General features: G+C 40.4%; 1 protein-coding gene across 1 annotated transcript in view; it reads left to right on the forward strand.

Annotated features, from left to right (window-relative positions):
• Window positions 1-20,508, forward strand: part of ezh2 (enhancer of zeste 2 polycomb repressive complex 2 subunit) — a 144,623-nt gene that overhangs the window by 4,725 nt on the left and 119,390 nt on the right. The gene's annotated exons all lie outside the window — the stretch shown is intronic.

Consider the following 20,508-nt stretch of genomic DNA (forward strand, 5'->3'; position numbering starts at 1 on the left):
TTACCCCAATTTAGGCCACGTTGCACATTACAAACACTACTATGTGGTCTAGAAATAACTCTTACTCTTATCTTATTTTCTGCCCTTTTATATTTCTTAGCTTGACACAATTTGATTAAATTTCTACAACATGATGTATCAGCCTAAGATAATTTTTCACCACTACACTTACTGCCTTTCAAGGTGATAAAGACAAGCTGCCCACTCAGGGTACATACTCAGTATATCTACAGAAAGAAAACAAGGTGCCCATTCAGGGTACCCACTCAGTATACCTACACAAAGAAGACAAGGTGCCCAGTTAGGGTTCATACACAGTATACCTACACAAAGCAGACAGGGTACACACTCAGTATACCTACACAAAGCAGACATGGTGCCCAGTCAGGGTACACCCTCAGTATACCTACACAAAGAAAACAAGGTGTCCATTCAGGGTACACACTCAGTATACCTACACAAAGCAGACATGGTGCCCTCTCAGGGTACACACACAGTATACCTACACAAAGCAGACAGGGTACACACTCAGTATACCTACACAAAGCAGACATGGTGCCCTCTCAGGGTACACACACAGTATACCTACACAAAGCAGACAGGGTACACACTCAGTATACCTACACAAAGCAGACATGGTGCCCAGTCAGGGTACACCCTCAGTATACCTACACAAAGAAAACAAGGTGTCCATTCAGGGTACACACTCAGTATACCTACACAAAGCAGACAGGGTACATACTCAGTATACCTACACAAAGCAGACATGGTGCCCTCTCTGGGTACACACTCGGTATACCTACACAAAGAAAACAGGGTACACACTCAGTATACCTACACAAAGCAGACATGGTGCCCTCTCAGGGTACACACTCAGTATACCTACACAAAGCAGACATGGTGCCCTCTCAGGGTACACACTCAGTATACCTACACAAAGCAGACATGGTGCCCTCTCAGGGTACACACACAGTATACCTACACAAAGCAGACAGGGTACACACTCAGTATACCTACACAAAGCAGACATGGTGCCCAGTCAGGGTACACACTCGGTATACCTACACAAAGAAAACAGGGTACACACTCAGTATACCTACACAAAGCAGACATGGTGCCCTCTCAGGGTACACACACAGTATACCTACACAAAGCAGACAGGGTACACACTCAGTATACCTACACAAAGCAGACATGGTGCCCAGTTAGGGTACACCCTCAGTATACCTACACAAAGAAAACAAGGTGTCCATTCAGGGTACACACTCAGTATACCTACACAAAGCAGACATGGTGCCCTCTCTGGGTACACACTCGGTATACCTACAGAAAGAAAACAGGGTACCCATTCAGGGTATGCACTCAGTATACCTACACAAAGAAGACACTGCTGAATATGCAGTCCCATTCCCACACAGACTTTCCTGTAAACTATTCTCTCATTTGTGTCCCCTTCTTCTCCCTCTGATCCTTCTGCCATTCATATTAACTATTAAATTACCCTAGGGGCAATTTACAGCAATGAATTAACCTTAACAACCAACACATGTTTGGTATATGTGATGAAACCAGTGTACATGGGGAAGCTCATGCAGTCACAGGAAGAATGTGCAATCTCTGCACTGCCAGCATCAAAGGGCAGGATTAAAGAGGAATTGCTGTTGCTTTGAGACAGCTGCACTACTACAGCACCTGTCTTGCTCTCCAATTTCCACACACTGGTTATGAATGCCTACACTGAATTAAAATGTTAGGAAAAAAACACAGCCACTGGGTAGCCATGTGCACACCTGGGCATTTGTAAATCAGATATTTGAATGTTGGGGAGTGGGTATGTATACTTGACTCCAGACCCCACCTGGATGACAATGAACACTGACTTTGCCAGTGACAGCCTAGTGAACTAATGAACAAATATATAAAGAAGGACTGGTTCAGCTATTCACTGCAATTTCATCACAGGTTTCATATGTAATACATTTTTTTTCAAGAATTGTCCTATTCAGTCAAAAATGGAATGTTGCTTTTATTGATTAAACAATATTTTCAGATGATTTTCAAAATGGGATAATTATTCACATCACCACATCTATTTCTACTTTATATCGCCTTTAATAAAGGCCCAAGATATTTCACAAGCTATAATCAGCCAGAATTTGAACCTTCCTTTGTTTCCTAAAACACACTGCTCCTTACAGCTGGCTCAATACAGGTTGTTCGAAGTTCAAATTAAATTTATTATCAAAGTACATGTATGTCTCCATATCCCAACCCTGAGATTCATTTTCTTGCGGGCATTCACAGTAAAAACAGAAACACAATAGAATCAATGAAAAACCACACGCAAAATGGACAATCAATGTGCAAAACACTACAAACTGCAAGTACAAAAAAAACCAAAATAATAAGTAAGAAATAAATATTGAGAACTTGAGATGAAGAGCCCTTGAAAGTGAGTTGATGGGTTCTGGGAAGAGTTCAGTGTTGGGATGAGTGAAGTTATCCCCTCGGGTTCAAGAGTCTGATGTGTGAGGAGTAATACCTGATCCTGAGCCTAATGGTGTGGGTCCTGAGGCTCCTGTACCTCATTCCTGATGGCAACAGCAAGAAGAGAGCATGGCCTGGATGGTGGGAGTCCTTGATGATGGATGCTGCTATCTTGCAACAGTGCGCCTTGTAGATGTACTCAGTGGTGGGGAGGGCTTTATCCATGATGGACTGGATTGTATATATTTTGTAGGCTTTTCCATTTAAGGGCATTGGTGTTTCCATACCAGGTTGTAATGCATCCAGTCAATGTACTCTTCACCACACACCTATGTATCGAAGTTTGTCAGAGTTTCAGATAATGTGTTGAATTTTCGCAAACTTCTTAGAAAATAGAGGCATTGCTGTGCCTTCTTTGTGATAGTGCTTACATGTAGGATGCAGAGGACATTAACCAGGATGCCACCTGGATTGGAAAGCATGTCTTATGAGGATAGGTTGAGTGAGCTAGGGCTTTTCTCTTTGAAGTGGAGGAGGTTCCTTAGGAGTTTGCGAAGATTCAGCATGACACCTAAAACTTTGATAAACTTCTATAGATTTATGGCGGATAGCATATTAGCCAGCTGCATCACAACCAGGTATGGAAACACAAATTCCTTTCAACAGAAGATCCTACATAAAGTAATGGATGCTACCCAGTCCATTACGAGTAAAACCCTCCCTACCATTGAGCGTATCTACACAAACTGTTATTTCAGCAAAGCAGCATCAATCAACCGGGACCTTCACCATCCAGGCCATCTTCTCGCTGCTGCCATCAGGTAGAAGGTACAGGAGCCGCAGGACTCGTGCCACCAGGCTCGGGAGTAGTTATTACCCCTCTGCCATCAGGCTCTTGAACTAATGTGGATAACTTCACTCGCCCCATCGCTGAAATGTTCTCACAACCTGTAGACTTATTTTCAAGGACTTTTCATTTCATGTTCTCAATATTTATTGCTTATTTATTTATTATTATTATTATTACTTTATTTTTGTATTTGCACAGTTTGTCTTTTGCATACTGGTTGAATGCCCAGTTGGTGCAGTCTTTCATTGACTCTATTATGGTTATTCTATTATAGATTTATTGAGTATGCCCATAAGAAAGTGAATCTCAGGATTGTATATGATGACATATATGCACTTTGATGATAAATTTACTTTGAATTTGCAGGATTGTTAGCTCTGTCTTTTGCATTCTAATTTTACTATCCTTTGCTGCAGGTTTGTCAGATTGGCATCTCATTTTAATGGCTGCTTTCAGAATGACCTTATACACTACATTCAACTGGCCTTGGCTAGACGTTAAGAGTAATGTGAAGAATATGCTGGGTCAGAGATTACAAATTGAGATGAAATACAATTTCCATTTTTATTCATTTTTGGCATTTGAATATCAGCTACAATGCCAGCATTTATTGTGTGTTCCTAATTGTACGGGGTTGAGTGCGATCCAGGATCAGCTACGATGGAATGGCAGAGCATACTTGAAGGGTTGAATGGCCTAATTCTGCTCTGATACCTTATGGTCCTCAATAAGGGGGTGATGAATTGCCCAGGAACTTACGGCCATTGTCCTCTTTCATGATAGAGGATGAGAATTTGAGTGGTGTTGTTGGAGTAGTCTGGGCAAATAAATGCAGTATATTTTGTAGATGGTACACAGCGCAGTCAATATGCACCAGTGGTAGAGGGAACAAATTAGGGTGTCAGGACATGAATTACATATAACAGCAAACTCAGCCTCTGATCTGTTCTTGTACAGTAGCTGCAGTATTTTTATATGGGTAGTCTAGTTCAATTTCTGGTCAATGTTAATGTATAGGTTATTGATGATAGGGCTTGGTGATGGTCAGGCTATTGAATATCAAGTGTAGGTAATAAGATTTTATATGATTTGAGATGGTCAGTGTGTGGCATTTTTGTGGCATGAATATTACCTGTTACTTGTCAGCCCATGGACATGATATATGCAGGAATAGATTGGTTTTTTGCAAAGGAGATGTGGGATGGAATTGAATCTACAGCGTTAGCAAAACATTCTAATCTTATGGTGGAAGAAAGGTTTGGTAAAACAGCTGAGATGAATACATCTAGGATACTGCCCTAAGGAACTTCTGCAGCAATCTGGAAGTAGCACATTTCCCTTCTGGCAGTCAACCATCTTCTTTTGTATATGAGGTGTTACCCCAATCATTCAAGTGTTTTCCTTTAACACCATCCCCTAACTCAGTTCCTCCATCTCTCCCCCATCTGCTCTCAGGATACTTTTCATTCCAGAACTACTGAGATTGTCCTCCTTCTTCAAAGAAAGGGGCTTCCCTTCCTCCACCATTAACTTTGCCCTCACCTGCATCTCTTCCTTCTCGTGCACATCCTCCCACCGCCACACCAAGGATAGGGCTCCTCTTGTCCTCACCTACCACCCCAGTAGCTTTTGCGTCCAGCCCACAATTCTCCGAAACTTCGATCATCTCCAGTGGGATCCCACCACCAAGTGCATTTTTCCCTCCTCCCCCCCCCCCGCCCACCCCACTCTCTGCAGGGATCACTCCCTAGGTGCTCCTGGCGCTTAACCTTGCGAGTGGAGCAAGTGCTACACCTGCCCCTACACCTCCTTCCTCACTACCATTCAGGGCCTAAACAGTCCATCCAGATGAGACAACACTTCACCTGTGAGTCTGTTGGTGTTATCTACTGTATCCGGAGCTCCCGGTGGGCTTCCTGTATGTCAGTGAGGCCTGATGCAGATTGGGCAACCACTTCACCGAGCACCTCTGTCCTGTCCATCACAAAAAATGGGATCTCCCGGTAGCCATCCATTTCCCATTCCCATTCCAACATCTCAGTTTGTGGCTCCCTCTACTGCCATAATGAGGCCACTCTCAGGTTGGTGGAACAACAGCTTATATTTTGTCTGGGTAACCTCCAGCCTGATGGCATGAACATTGATTTCTCAAACTTCTGTTAATTGCCACCCCACCCTCCTTCACCATTCCCCATTCCTGTTTCCCACTCTCTTCTTATCTCCTTACCTGCCTATCACCTCCCTCTGGTGCTCCTCTCATTTCCCTTTCTTCCATGGTCTTCTGTTCTGTCAGATTTCCCCTTCTCCAGCCCTCTATCTCTTCCACCAATCAACTTCCCAGCTCTTTACCACCCCCTCCTCCTCTCTGGTTTCACTTGTACTTCTTCCTCCCCTCCCCTTACCTTCTTACTCAGACTTCTCCTGTCCCTTTCCAGTCCTGACGAAGGGTCTCAGCCTGAAACATCAACTGTTTACTCTTTTCCATAGATGCTGCCTGGTTTGCCGAGTTCCTCCAGCAGTTTGTGTGTGTTGCTTTGGATTTCCAGCATCTTCAGATTTTCTTGTTTGTGCCTTTAACACCTCTTCAGTTTACTGGGGCACTTTGATGCCATACTTAGTCAAATGACCACAAACAAGTCTCAGCCTAAAAAGTCCACTGTTTAGTCTTTTCCATAGATGCTGCCTGTCCTGCCGAGTTCCTTCAGCATTTTATGTGTGTCGCTAACAATTAACCATATTGAATTTGTTTTGTTTTTGTGAATTGGACATACCTGGGCAATTTTCACATTGCTACGTAGATGCCAGAGTTGTAACTATACTGGAACAGCTTGGCTCGAGATGCATTTGGTTTTGGATCACAGATCTTCAGTACCACAGTGGGTTGTTGACTGGTGCATAGTCCCTATGCTGTGTACAGTGCTCTCAGCTGTTTCTTGAGTGCAGTAAATAGTACTGGCTAAACATGATTATAATAATGGAGGAGGCTGAGATAGACCATTTTTTTTTATCACTTCTGGCTGAACATGTTTGTGAATGCTTCAACCTTTCTTTAGCACTTACTGTACATGCTGTGCCTTGCTGTTACAGTGGTGCAACCTTACTCCAATGCCAACCATAAAATCCTCTCTATCACTCTTTCTCAAACTACAGCAATTTACAATGGCCATTTAACTTATTAAACCACACATCTTTTAGGGATAGGAAGAAATTGTTGGAAACCCATGCAATCATCAGTGCAAACTCTATAGATACAACAGGTTGGTAGACTGTGATGGAGCAGCTCTTGTAGTTGTATGCCCTCATTGTTGAGGATGAGGATTTTCTTTTTCCCATTAGCTTTTTAACTGTCCACCACCATTCACAATTAAATGTAGTGGCAGTGCAGAGCTCTGATCTGATCATCTGGTTGTGAAGTCATTTCGTTTTGCTTTTTGTATGCTGTATTTGACTACTTTCAGTGCTTCTTCCAACTGTTATTCAACATGAGTGATCAGCTGAGGGAAGACAGCTGGTTGGAATCCTGTTTTCTTGCCCTTGAAAAATCAAATAAAATTGAGAATGCTGTAAATGTAAAACAAAAATTAAAAATTATGGAGATACTTAGTGGAAATATGTGGAAAGAGAAATAGTCAATGTTTCGGATCAGCTGATGAAGGGTCTCTGATCAGAAACATTTACTCTATTCCTGTTCCAGCAAATGTGGTTAGGCCTGCTAAATATTTCTAGCATTTTCTATTTTTTTAAATTTTAGATTCCCTTCTCCATGCTTTACATGATGTTGCAAGAATTCATAAGGTTTGGAGTTGATATTGAGGTCTCTAAGAGCTACTCTCTCCTGTCTATACATCTAGCAGGGCAAGACATATCCATGGATTTTGATATAGGGGCGTGACAGGCCGTCAGCAAGGGAGACTCTGATTCTAAGCAAAACACACAAAATGCTGGAGGAAATCAGCAAGTCAGGCAGAATCTATGGAAAAGAGTAAACAGTCGACGTTTTGGACAAGACCCTTGAAAACTTGATCTAATCCAGTGATCCGAACTAACAATCCAGAAACCAAATTCAAATCCTATCATGGCTGTGAAATTTAAGAAACATAGATACAAGCCCTTCAGCCCACAATGTTGTGCTGAACATGTACTTACTTTAGAAATTACTTAGGGTTACCCATAGCCCATGAAGTTTTGATATTAACGGTGAATTTGAGGATTAAAAAGCTGAACAATCTAGTATCGATGGACTTGGCCATGAAGCGTCAGTAGAGTGTGGAAAAATTCAGTTTGGTTAATTAATGCCATCTTACCCCGTCTGACCTAAGAGCAACTCCAGATCAGTGTTCTCAAAGCCAGCCTTAAAAACATTAAAGGAACATGAGTAGGCTAATCAGTCCCTTAGTATTCAATATGTAATCAGGTGAATTGATTATGGGGAGCAAGGACATGGCAGACCAATTGAATAATTACTTTGGTTCTGTCTTCACTAAGGAGGACATAAATAATCTTCCAGAAATAGTAGGGGACAGAGGGTCCAGTGGGATGGAGGAACTGAGCGAAATACATGTTAGTAGGGAAGTAGTGTTAGGTAAATTGAAGGGATTGAAGGCAGATAAGTCCCCAGGGCCGGATGGTCTGCATCCTAGAGTGCTTAGGGAGGTAGCCCAAGAAATAGTGGATGCATTACTGATAATTTTTCAAAACTCGTTAGATTCTGGACTAGTTCCTGAGGATTGGAGGGTGGCTAATGTAACCCCACTTTTTAAAAAAGGAGGGAGAGAGAAACCAGGGAATTATAGACCGGTTAGCCTAACGTCGGTGGTGGGGAAACTGCTGGAGTCAGTTATCAAGGATGTGATAACAGCACATTTGGAAAGCGGTGAAATGATCGGACAAAGTCAGCATGGATTTGTGAAAGGAAAATCATGTCTGACGAATCTCATAGAATTTTTTGAGGATGTAACTAATAGAGTGGATAGGGGAGAACCAGTGGATGTGGTATATTTGGATTTTCAAAATGCTTTTGACAAGGTCCCACACAGGAGATTAGTGTGCAAACTTAAAGCACACGGTATTGGGGGTAAGGTATTGGTGTGGGTGGAGAATTGGTTAGCAGACAGGAAGTAAAGAGTGGGAATAAACGGGACCTTTTCAGAATGGCAGGCGGTGACTAGTGGGGTACCGCAAGGCTCAGTGCTGGGACCCCAGTTGTTTACAATATATATTAATGACTTGGATGAGGGAATTAAATGCAGCATCTCCAAGTTTGTGGATGACACGAAGCTGGGTGGCAGTGTTAGCTGTGAGGAGGATGCTAAGAGGATGCAGGGTGACTTGGATAGGTTAGGTGAGTGGGCAAATTCATGGCAGATGCAATTTAATGTGGATAAATGTGAAGTTATCCACTTTGGTGGCAAAAATAGGAAAACAGATTATTATCTGAATGGTGGCCGATTAGGAAAAGGGGAGGTGCAACGAGACCTGGGTGTCATTATACACCAGTCATTGAAAGTGGGCATGCAGGTACAGCAGGCGGTGAAAAAGGCGAATGGTATGCTGGCATTTATAGCGAGAGGATTCGAGTACAGGAGCAGGGAGGTACTACTGCAGTTGTACAAGGCCTTGGTGAGACCACACCTGGAGTATTGTGTGCAGTTTTGGTCCCCTAATCTGAGGAAAGACATCCTTGCCATAGAGGGAGTACAAAGAAGGTTCACCAGATTGATTCCTGGGATGGCAGGACTTTCATATGAAGAAAGACTGGATGAACTGGGCTTGTACTCGTTGGAATTTAGAAGATTGAGGGGGGGATCTGATTGAAACGTATAAATCCTAAAGGGATTGGACAGGCTAGATGCAGGAAGATTGTTCCTGATGTTGGGGAAGTCCAGAACGAGGGGCCACAGTTTGAGGATAGAGGGGAAGCCTTTTAGGACCGAGATTAGGAAAAACTTCTTCACACAGAGAGTGGTGAATCTGTGGAATTCTCTGCCCAGGAAACAGTTGAGGCCAGTTCATTGGCTATATTTAAGAGGGAGTTAGATATGGCCCTTGTGGCTACAGGGGTCAGGGGGTATGGAGGGAAGGCTGGGGCGGGGTTCTGAGTTGGATGATCAGCCATGATCATAATAAATGGCGGTGCAGGCTCGAAGGGCCGAATGGCCTACTCCTGCACCTATTTTCTATGTTTCTATGTAATATGATCCAAGCCTTATCTCCTCTTGTGTGTCAGTTAAATGATGAACACTGACTACCACTCTTTCTCCCATTTAAAAAAATCTTTTGCCTTACTGATTTCAGTACATTATTCCTAATTTTATTCAACATTTTGAAATGATTCATCAGTTATTGTAAAGGTTGCATAACCATCCTTGATTCATCAGGGATAATTATGCGATCAGTGTAATTGCATTCCAAATTTAGACAGCAGTTTCTAAATGTTTTGCAAGGCCAATGTGCATGGAAGCAATTTTGTTGTGTCTAGATCTGATGCTGAGATTAATTCCAGGTGGTGTATTTGTTGTTACTATTATTTTAGTTTAATTTTGCATTTTGATACAACTGAATGACTTAATAGGCCATTTCAGTATGAAGTTATGGTTCATCCCATTGTTGTGATCTGAAACTATCTGACCAGATTGGGTAAGGACAGATGTCCTTCTCTGAAAGACCTTCGAGAACAAGATAGATTTTAAATTACCATACCTTTAATAATAGTTATTAATTTAACATTTCAGATTTCAACTGAATCAAAATTTCCCAGGTACTATAAATAAGATTAAATGATTTTTTTTTGGTTTTAGAATAAATTCAGGATTTATTAGCCCAAAATTAAACCACAGAGCCCTGAATCCTCAAGTGAAACTATGACTGATCAAGAGGACTGATTTTGTCAAGCAGATATTTTCCCCCAGAGGATAAACTGGTGAAATGAAAAGATAATTCTGTGAAAGGAATTAAAATAAACATGATCAGCTTAAAATCAAAATAATTCTCAATTGGGAAGCACTGTAGGATAACAAGTTCAGAGAAATTGTTGCTAGTTAGAAAATGAATTTGCATGACTTCAAGTTTACAGAACGTAGTCGGGTGGGATGGGGTGGCAGGAGTACATCAGAATTAAAAGTTTAAAAGTTAACAAAACACAAGGGCAGAAAACCAAGTTATGGTTCGAAGATGAAAATAGGTAAATAGATGAACAAATTAACAAAAATACTTCAACAGTAAACACAATAAATACATAGAAAGTGGCGAGGAATGAAAATTCAAAGATTAGATGCCATAAGATGGCTAAGCTGCCTCACCAGTTGCGGACTTCTGTGTGAGTGTGAGGCTTCAGTGTTTGCTTCTATATATTTCCATGTGAATTATGAAAAGGGTACTTGATGCTTACACTTGGTGTCTTATCATTTCCCATCTTGGTCAAAATGTTACTTTTTTGTTAAGATTTTATGCAAGTTTCCCACTTTAATTCATTATACTGCTCTGGTGTTTTTTTCATCTGTTATAATTATATACATATAAGTTTTTTTGACAATACAGTATTCATTTATCTCCTACATTCCTCTCACTCTCTATGTGTCATTCCCTGATGCATTATTGACTCATCTTTCTCAGTAAACATAACAGAACCAAAGCCAAACTCAGACTTCTGACCATTTTGCCTTTGTCTTTCTTTCTAAGTACAGACAAAATCCACAAATTTATTTTAAAATAATCAAATACTTAGATCAACATTCTAACCCAACATTTTGTGTGGTGCCCAATATATTCCTATCACTATCCTGAGGTACAACTTCTGATCCCATGTCATTCACCTGATTTAAAGTTATTATAAATCTGGAACAAGTGTGTTAACAGGCCAAGGCATGAAATCCAATCTAGAAAACCTACCAAGGTCTTTGCTTACTGCTTCATCCAAAGGATGGGACCCCAGCAGCACTGCTTCCCACCGCCCCCCCCCCCCCACAACAGCTCCAATTTATATTTTTATGCAAAATTCTCTGAAATGGAACCAAACTGCGAAGCTTCAGACATAAGAAATGCAGTTGCTACCAAATGAGCTATAAACAATGCATTTGAAGAGAAATCCAACAAGTAGAACAATTTATATTGAGGAAAAAGATTAGGAAGAACAAAATGACCACAGTGTGTTAAAAGTATAATTTATTGAAATAGAGTATGATTTATAAGTTCCACAAATTAAGTTTTTGATTGAATTATTTTAATTTTTACTTTGATGAATCTCACAGCAATTTTTTCCTATACAGTATCTTTTTACAACTATGCTTGTATACATAAAAAGCAAAGCTGAATAAAAATAACCTTTATTAAAATTGGAGGATGTATACATAATTATTTTTCTTTTTGAAGTCTGAGATCCTATATTGATGAAATATGATTAGTTTGCAGGCTAACGGTGTCATGAAAAGGACTGATGAGAGCAACAATGTTGATATTCCTTTGGGCTTTCAAACAACATTGGCTCATTTACCTTATGTAGACTTGTTAGCTGCATTGAAGCCCAAGGGTCAAACAAACCTTTTTTGATTTTTTACTTATGAATAGTTTAACCATTGCAATTCTATGGCATGATGGGAAGCTTTGGCTTTGTAATTATCCAAGGAGATACTGCAGACATAGGCCCCTGTTGGTCAGGGTTGCCCATGGATGTTGCATCCTAGTTATCTAGATATTGACGGAAGAGCAGCACAATATTGGAGAACAAGCTCCCCCTCTCCATGCATCTGATGAACCCAAAGGAATGACAGAGATCGATACAGTTAGGCACCCCAGCAGCTTCACAGGAATTGCCAGCGTTGAACCCAATGCAGGACTGCCTGAGGGACTCCAGTTCTGGATTTTCCCTTTGGGGTTTACTCCCAAAGCATTCCCCATGAGTGGGTACAGCCACAAGGCAGCAGAGGTTTTAGACCAGTTTACCTTCTCCTAGCTGAGCTGCTAACCATAGCTGACAAGTGTCATCTGCCTGAAGTGCCCAGTTTTAAGGTGCCAGTAACCCACGTATGCCCTTTCCTTGGCCAGTAGAAACAGTTCCACTGGGCTTAGTAGCTAAACCACAGATGAACCAGAGATTAACCAACTTCCCTTGGGATCAATAAAGTATGACTATGACTATGATTATGAAGGCAGGAGCTGGACTTGGTTGTCAGAGGCTACTTGAGGCACACACCATTGGGAGCATTTAATAGGGAGGGAGCTTTTCCCCATTATCACCCTTGGCTAAAACAACCTTAAGGAACCGAAATAAAAATATAAATGCCTATTTATTGAGCTGGTCTTGCAAAAAGCATGTTGTCTGTTATTTAGAAAAAATGTTAAACAAACCAAACTGAACCTGTATGTCAATAAGTTGGTGTAGACAAGGGATATGTGTAATCAAACTTCACAGGCAATGCAAGAAACTAAAATTTAAAATTACTTTGGTTAGGCTCTTACTCAAGTATTGTGGCCAGTTTTTTTTTCCCTACTTTAAGAAGAATATTAAAGCCTTTACAAGGGTGCAAAGATTTACGAGAATGCTGTTAAGGATGTAGAACTCAGTTTACACGCAGAAAATTTGCGATCTGCCATTCACTTTAAAGCTACAAAGGTTTTGGGTAGAACTGAAGATGCTTAATATAATGAAAATTTTTGATGGAGTAAATAGAAAAACCTCTCTTCTTCAATGGAAGATTTGTTTTCCAAACTGTTTATTGTCTTAATCTGGAATGCACTGACCAATGGTGTTGGATGTAGATCTAATGCTAACTTTCAAAACTGAACTGCATAATACTCAGTTTGATGGGAGCTGTGGAATTGCAGGAAAAGCTAATTTGCCTCCATTGGTAATGTATTTTTTCAAAGAATAAAATTTCTTATTTTAAAAAATAAGATACTGAGCTGTATGACTTATCTAGGTCGGTATTATTTCTTATGATGAAAGAATTAACTTGCAGTTATTGCACTTTTATGAAAACAGTATGTCCCAAAATATTTTAAAAACAATTAAGTAACTTCTGGGTGCTGTAAAGAACTGCTTACAGTAACAGCCTACAAATAATAGTTAAGTTACAATACAACTTAATTGATTAATTTGATAAATATTGGTTACATCACTGTATCATGACGTCTGCTTATACCTAGCTGAGTCATAATGGAGGAACTCAGCAGGCCAGGCAGTATCTATGGAAAAAACTACAGTCGACGTTTCAGGCCGAAACCCTTTGGCAGGAGTGGAGAAAAAGCGCTGAGGAGTAGATTTGAAAGGTGCGGGGAGGGGAGAGAGATACGCCAGGCAATAGGTGAAACTTGGAGGGGGAGGGATGAAGTAAAGAGCTAGGAAGTTAATTGGTGGAAGAGACAGAAGGCCATGGAAGAAAGAAAAGGGTGGGTGGGGGGAAGCACCAGAGGGAGGCAATGAGCAGGGTTTAAGCCCAAAACGTCGACTGTACTTTTTTCCATAGATGGTGCCTGGTCTGCTGAGTTCCTCCAGCATTTTGTGTGCGTGTATTGCTCAGATCTCCAGCATCTGCAGATTTTCTTTTGTTTGTGCAGATAGTTGTTTTTAACTGGCATCTCATTAAGTTTAAGTGCTAATACTAAGCCAAGGCTGTCATACTTAGTTTCTCACATTGCATACATAAAGGTTGACAAACTTGAAACAGTTTGGAATATGTCAGTGTTTAAATTTAGCACTGCTGTAAAATTACTTATCTACTAATTCTACTTCATTACATCAGCATCACTTGAATGCTGCAGCTGCATTCTCACCAATACAGGGTTACTCGGGATTGATCAGAAACTGAAATGATCGATATGGAATTATGGAATGACAGACCACCAGGGCTGAATGAAAAGGAACTATGGTGCATGAGACAGACAGTCCTGAAATTAAGACATGTTCAATGAAAGATAAAAGGCCTCAAAATTGGAGAGAATGGTAAGAAATTGGAAACAGAGTTGAGAGAGGAGCTCAAGAGGAATTAAGTTTTTTTTAGGAAAAGAGACTGGGAAAGGGAGCTTAGAAAGAGAATTGAAGCCTCAGCTCCCACACCGGCAGTTACTGTCCTACAACCATCAGGCTCCTGAACCAGCATGGATTACTTCATTCTCCACTACTCTAAACCCATGATCCACAGACTCACTTTGAAGGACTCTTTGCAACTCATGTCTTAAGTATTTTTATTTGCATTTTGTCTTTTGCGTATTGATCATTTGTCAATCTTTAAGTATGGTTTTTCATAAAATTCCATTTTATTTCTTTTATCCTGTAAATGCAAGAAAATGAACCTCAGGATAGTAAATAGTAACATAAATGTACTTTGATAATACATTTGCTTTGAACTTTAAAATGGGATTCTGTAAACATGGTGCCCAGCATTTCCTCTTAAACTGCAACCAATAATATGGTGAGTGAACGTGCAATGAGAGTAGAACTGGTAATAAAAGAACGAATACATTCCAGTGATTTATTGTGGGTAGAGTTTTTGCAATTGGTTAGCAAGGAGAGATGCAAGACTGAAGATTTTCATAGCAACAGCTACAAATAATCCTGAACTAAGCATGCTTAATTTGACTATCAGCATTTTACTCAGGATCTTGCAGAATTTGTAGTTAGAGCCAAAATTGGGTGTCAGTAATTTTATTAGAGCAATTGGCACTTGTCACACCTACAGAGACAACTTGGCAAACCATGGATTTTCTGCATTACCAGAGGGTAACATAGCTAAGAATGGGTTGGCATCAGCTAAAGACATTAAAGAGGCCTCTTTAACAACTACTGTACAAATGTATGTGATTGCCCTAGCTTGCTCAATGCATACACCCTGTAGATTTTACCTTAACTTTGAAGAGAGACCCTGAAACAGGGCACTAGGTACACTACCTCTTGTCATTCATGTTATCTATGACCTTTGTCATTTTATAAACTTCTACAAGGTGACCCCTCTTACACCCGAGGGGGGAAAACCCCAGTCAATCCAGTTTCACCTTGTTGCTGAAGCCTCGCAGTCCCAGTGACATCCTTGAGAATTTTTTAGGCACCATTTCCAGTTTTATGATGTATTTCCTAAATCCAGACAAGCAGAAATGCTCATTCAATCTCACCAACATCTTGTACAGCTGTAACATGACATCCTAACTCTTGTACTGAGAGGGCTAAGGTGAGAGGGGATAAGTTGAAAGGAGATGCAAGGGACAGATTTTTTTTATATAGAGAGTGGTGTGTGCCTGAAATGTGCTGCCTGAGGAGGTGGTAGAGCCAAATACATTAGGGACTTTTAAGAGAAGTTTAGATAGGCACGGGAATGTGAGAGAAATGGGAGGATATGGACATTGTGTAGGCTGAAGGGATTAATTTAGTTGGCTATTTGATTACTAATTTAATTGGTTCGGCACAACATTGTGGGTCAAAGCGGCTGTTCCTGTACTGCACAGTTCTATGTTCCTTGCATTTGTAACATTGATAAGAAAACCTAGTGTTGAAATCGAAGCAATAGGTAAGGCAGGAAACACTATCTTCATGAATGCATCTTTTCTATAACTCTGTTGCCATCTGCACTATTTTCATGAAAGATCAAGAGCACACGTTTTTTCTCTTTCTTTCCAAATCATTTGCTGGCCTATTAAACAGTTAGGTTTTATTTCATATGCCAAATATATGTAATAGTTTGATTTTGTGCACATCACCGCTCTGTGTTTGATGAATAGTATTTCATGAGCCTTTTGGAAGCACTTGTATACTATCATGTAAGGCTACCATAGTATGTTTGGGATATAACAGTTTCAGAAGTATCTAGTCCGTGGATCAGTTAATCTTCAGAATCTGTATAAATTACAATTAATTTTTAAATGCCTTACTTCTAGTGGTCATGAACATATTGTAACTCAATTTTTCAGCATTCTGAGATACACACGTGGGAGCCACTTTTGTTTTAACTTCAGTTTAATTTGTATCAAAATCAGTAGTTTTATTATGTGGATGGGGGTTAGTAAGTTTGCAGATCACACAGACTTGTGGAAAGTGTGAAAGATTGCCAAAATATGCAGCAGGAGATGGAGTTTAATCTAGAGGTGAGGTGTTGCACTTTGGGAGGTCTAATGTAAAAATAAAGTACACATTTAATGGCAGGACCGATGTACAGAGGAATCTCGAGGTCCAAGTCCTCAGTTCACTGCAGCATTTCAGCATTTGATAGGGTGGTAAAGAAGGCATATAAAGGTGTGCTTGCCTTTAGTAGTCAAGGCACTGAGTTCAAAAGTCAGCAAGTTATGCTGCAGTTTTATAAAACTTTGGTTAGGCCTCATTTAACTCTGTTCATCTCATTATAGGAAGGATATTTTTGCTCTGGAGAGGGTGCAGAAGAAGTTTACGTGGATGTTGCCTGAATTAGAGGACATATATATTGAAACACAATTATAGTGAGGGGGTGAAGTTCAAAGGAGATGTGAGGGTCAATTTTTGTTTGTTTTTCAGAGAGAATGGTGGGTGTCTGGAATGCCCTGCCTCGTGTGCTAGTGGAGGCAGATACAATAGAGGCATTAGTCATAGTCATGGTCATACTTTATTGATCCCGGGGGAAATTGGTTTTGGTTACAGTTGCGCCATAACTAATAAATAGGAATAGAACCATAAATAGTTAAATAGTAATATGTAAATTATGCCAGTAAATTATGAAATAAGTCCAGGACCAGCCTATTGGCTCAGGGTGTCTGATCCTCCAAGGGAGGAGTTGTAAAGTTTGATGGCCACAGGTAGGAATGACTTCCTATGACGCTCTGTGCTGCATCTCAGTTGCATGAGTCTCTGGCTGAATGTACTCCTGTGCCCAACCAGTACATTATGTAGTGGATGGGAGACATTGACCAAGATGGCATGCAACGTGGACAGCATCCTCTTTTCAGACACCACCGTGAGAGAGTCCAGTTCCATCCCCACAACATCACTGCCTTATGAATGAGTTTGTTGATTCTGTTGGTGTCTGCTACCCTCAGCCTGCTGCCCCAGCACACGACAGCAAACATGATTGCACTGGCCACCACAGACTCGTAGAACATCTTCAGCATCATCCGGCAGATGTTACAGGACCTCAGTCTCCTCAGGAAATAGAGACGGCTCTGACCTTTCTTGTAGACAGCCTCAGTGTTCTAAAGAAGCACCTAGATAGGCACATGAAAATGGAGAGGCGTGCACAGGCAGAAGGGATTAGTTTAATTTCATGTCATTATGTTAATTAGCTTGGTACAATTTCATGGGCCAAAGAGCCTGATTCTGTGCTATACCATTTTATGTAATTTATTGTAATTTGTCTTTTTTTTCACGTTTTTAACAGTGGATTCAGGTTAACTGGACCAGTATATTTTGGCCCAATTAAGTGGCTGCCCCAATTAGCCCAACTTTCATGGAAATAGTTAAAAAGGTATATTTAAAAAACTATTTAATTGAGTAACAAATTATGTATTTAAATGAATTACAGAACAAATTAGAACATTATCAATACTACTACAGTACTATAAAAACATAACAGAGAAATTCATTCAGAATACACTGTCTTGTTCTTTTGACTGACTCTAAATAAACAAAATCAGTGAAGACACTGAGTGCAGATAATGGATTGCCTTCATCCAATGCATCCTCCAAATCTTCATTTTCATTGTAACATTCAAGATGATTGTTGATACTTTCAAATTCTTTGTAGTTTCTAACTGCTGATATAGTGAAATCGTTTCATTTTCACTCCCAGCCATTTCAGGTACCTCCAAGCCAAAGTGACAACGATGCCAACTATGAGTGACAAAAATCTCCACTTTTTGAATGCAAACACACAAAATTGATGCTATTTGAAAACTTTCCACTCCGAGCATAGCGTTGCATTTAGCAGCCGTTAGGAAGGTTCAATCATTAGGCATTAATATGGAAGTAGTAAAATGGATTCAGCAGTGGCTAGATGGGAGACGCCAGAGAGTAGTGGTGGATAACTGTTTGTTAGTTTGGAGGACGGTGTGTAGTGGTGTGCCTCAGGGATCTGTACTGGGTACAATGTTGTTTGTAATATATATTAATGATCTGGATGATGGGGTGGTAAATTGGATTAGTAAGTATGCAGATGATACTAAGATAGGTGGTGTTGTGGATGATGAGGTAGGTTTTCAAAACTTGCAGAGAGATTTAGGACAGAAGAGTGGGCTGAAAGATGGCAGATGGAGTTCAATGCTGAAAAATGTGAGGTGCTACATTTTGGTAGAACTAATCAAAATAGGACATACATGGTAAATGGTAGGGCATTAAAGAATGCTTTATAACAGAGGGATCTAGGGATAATGGTGCATAGTTCCCTGAAGATGGAATCACATGTGGATAGGGTGGTGAAGAAAGCTTTTGGTTTGCTGGCCTTTATTAATCAGAGCATTGAGTATAGGAGTTGGGATGTAATGTTGAATTTGTATAAGGATTTGGTAAGGCCAAATCTGGAGTATTGTGTACAGTTCTGGTCACCGAATTATAGGAAAGATATCAATAAAATTGAGAGAGTACAGAGGAGGTTTACTAAAATGTTGCCTGGGTTTCATCTCCTAAGTTACAGAGAAAGGTTCAACAAGTTAGGTCTTTATTCTTTGGAGCATAGAAGGTTGAGGGGGAACTTGATAGAGGTGTTTAAAATTATGAGGGAGATTGATAGAGTTGACGTGGTTAGACTTTATCCATTGAGAGTGGGGAAGATTCAAACAAGAGGACATGGGTTGAGAATTAGAGGACAAAAGTTTAGGGGTAACATGAGGGGGAACTTCTTTACTCAGAGAGTGGTAGCTGTGTGGAATGAGCTTCCAGCTGAAGTGGTTGAGGCAGGTTCTATGTTGTCATTTAAAGTTAAACTGGATAGATATATGGACAGGAAAGGAACGGAGAGTTATGGGCTGAGTGCAGGTAGGTGGTACTAGGATCGGGTAAGAGTTCGGCACGGAGTAGAAGGGCCGAGATGGCCTGTTTCCATGCTGTAATTGTTATATGGTTATAACTGCATGCACCTGACGCTAATTAGAAACTGGCAACAGTCTCCTGTCCCAATTAAGTGGCATAGTGTCGCAAATAAATGAAGGAAATCCCAGCTACTTTCTCAGTTAGTTTTTATTTTTTAAGAGTTGCCCCAAATAAGCGGCTGCTTTGTTTAAATGATGGCCCAACTGGGCCAAAATGTACTGACCCTGATGTTTTTAAATTAACCAATCCTTACTCTTAAAAGACTCTCAGTTATTAAGACCTGATGTCTGAATTTTCTTTCTTTAGTTCCAAACTTGAAACAGCAATTCTCTAAATACAATAGATCATTCTGCTAGAAAATTTCAGGAACTCCTAAATAGCTTTCAAGATTCAAGACTGTCTATTGTTATTCTTCATTAAACAAGTGTAAAGGGGAGTGAAATAATTGTTACTCAGGATCTGATGCAGCTAAAAAAAAACCCAATTAGCATAAGAATCACAATAAAAATCAATAAATGACAATGCACAAGATTAGCTTATATGCATAGACTGATTGTATGTACATGAAGTGACACTAGGCATGGAAATAGCTCTACGTAAGGTGACTGACAGGAAATGATAAAGTAGTTGTGGGGGGTGTGGTGGGTTGGCTTAATGGTTGGAGGCATTGATCAGCCTGATGGCTTGGGAGAGGTAACTGATTTTAAGTCTTGTAGTCCTGCCCCTGCTGTGAATGCTGCATGGCCTCTTCCTTAATGGAAGTGGGACGAACAGTACATGAGCAGAATGGGTGGGATCCTTCATGATATAGCTGACCCTTTTCTAACACCATTCTGCATATATGTCCTTAATGGGGGCTAGTCTGGTGCCAGTGATGTGGTGGGCAGTTTTAATTACGTGTTGTACAGCAGTTCAGTTTCTGTACCACACAGTTCATATGTAATGCTTAACTGAATATGAGCCTAGCACAGATAAGTCCTTGTTTGACATTTACGTGTGTGGGGAAGTGCAAGGAAGGATGAGAAATTCAAGCAAGTTTTAACTAACTATGAAAGAGGTTAAAAAGCAGAACCTCAATGGTTGTAACATCAGTTACTCCTACTGTCACATGCCAAAAAACCTAGTTGAATAGAGCAAATCAAAAAATGTAGCTGAGGTTGTGCAGGAAGCAGACTTTAAATTTCAGGAACTTTGGGAC

Source organism: Mobula hypostoma, chromosome 3, assembly GCF_963921235.1.
Source record: "Mobula hypostoma chromosome 3, sMobHyp1.1, whole genome shotgun sequence".
Taxonomy (NCBI): Eukaryota; Metazoa; Chordata; class Chondrichthyes; order Myliobatiformes; family Myliobatidae; genus Mobula; species Mobula hypostoma.